Source organism: Cariama cristata, unplaced genomic scaffold (assembly GCF_000690535.1).
Source record: "Cariama cristata isolate BGI_N322 unplaced genomic scaffold, ASM69053v1 scaffold36872, whole genome shotgun sequence".
NCBI lineage: Eukaryota > Metazoa > Chordata > Aves > Cariamiformes > Cariamidae > Cariama > Cariama cristata.
The window spans coordinates 1,878-3,695 of NW_009602794.1; positions in this window are offsets into that span (position 1 = coordinate 1,878).

Sequence of the window (1,818 nt, forward strand, 5' to 3'; positions counted from 1 at the left end):
GCAAAAACCCACCAGAGCCAGGAATCATGACTTTTAAGACTCCCCAGAAAAATGTAATATGAGTTATTTTGTGGCTGATCTGGAAGTGGCAGGACAGAGCTGCACCACAAGCAGCCCCAAATGCCCAGTTTTGGGCAAAACTACCAGATTTTCCCTTCAACCTCTTCCGAGCCCACACCAAAACTGATACAACTTCTCCACTTTTCAATGAGCAGTTCAAAAAAAAAAAAAAAGACTTTAATTTATACAAAACAAAACCATGTATAATCAGTTGAACAACATTGACTGTACAAAGCAATAAAAAAATAAAAGGATAGTCAAAAAAAACCCCCAAAATAAAACAACAACAACAACAACAACAACTCAGGTAAGTTACAAGTGTTGGAGAGCAGCTACAGAGTAGTGTTGACATCAGATGCAAGAATCTTTTCCTTTTAAATTAAAAACCAAACACAAACCCAAAAGTTTTTTGCTGAGCAATCACTCCAGGTAAATCTTTCATCCTCACTACAGACAGGATCGGTTGAGACCTTATAAGGTGGAAAAAAAACCAAAACCCAAACCAACCCAACCGCAGGGAAAAAGGCATGGGGAGGTGTCACACGTGGCAAAGCCAAACCAAGCAGAGGTACATCAAGTTTTTCTAGACATGCAGCAGCTTTGTGATTTGGGGAAGGAAACCTTCATCCCTTTTCACCCGGCACACCGGTGCCCGGGAGCAGCCCGGAGGGGCCCCGCAGTGCCTGGGTGCTGTTTTCCAGGCCAAGTCGCCTTCTGCGGTACTGATCACCTGTTGGCCGTATATCCCCGGGCTGCTGAGCCAGCGATTGTCTTCTGCTGTGTGTTAAGTGATGGGAAACAGGTGCCAGCCATCCCAGACAGGTTCTCGAAATCCCCTGGCCTTCGCGCCGAGCTCGGCTGCGCCTTTGCTCTTAAGCCAAACCACCACTACAAAGGATTCTTCTCCCTCCCTCCATCTGCCTGGGGTTTAATTCTCTCCTCACTCATTTGAGCTGGGCAATAAAGCACACCAGAGACGAGCCAAGAGACCTACCCCTGTATTGTATTTTGTTCTGTAGAGCAGGGAGGGGGAAGGCTCCTTCACCTCCCAGGTCAGCTCAGAAGCAAGGGGAAGGAGATGTCCCTCACGGAGGGACGTGCCCCTGCCCAATGCCTACACAAAGTGGGTCCGTCGGCCGTGCAGGAACCGCTGCGGCTTCATTCTGCCCACGCAATGCAACAAGCTGCACTGGGGAGGGAGAAGAGCAAGCCCAGGTCCTGAGGAGTTGCGAAGCCCAGGAGGAAGATGGCAGCACCGTACCGCCCGGTCTCGCTGAGGAGGAGACCAGCCCAGCACAAGGAAAAGCAGTTCACTTCCTACCACGCTACTCACAATCTACACGTCCTGGCCACCTACAAGAACCTGTTGACACAGCTTAGTCCCACTGCCAAGCCCCGCTTAGTTTTTGCAGTAAGGGCTAGGCGTTATTTCTAAGTTTCCCGGTGAATTTCCAGCGCAGATCAGCCACGGGATGAAGCCAGGGGAGCACATGTCCTTGCTTGATGCACGATCTTCTCCCACAGCACGTGCACATCTCAAGCTCTTGCCGTCGAGCACGTGTGCCCCTCTAAAATCCAGGAGTGGTCCTACAGAGCAAAGCAGTTTGCTTTCCCAATTTCCTGGCGCTGCCACGAGAGACGAGCACATTCGCCACGATGGGACCTTGGGGCTGGCGCCTGCTGTTTCCCCAAACAAACCTCTTCCATCTTCCCAGTCCCTGGCTCCTTCATACTCCAGTGGGAAAAGCTGCTTCCGTC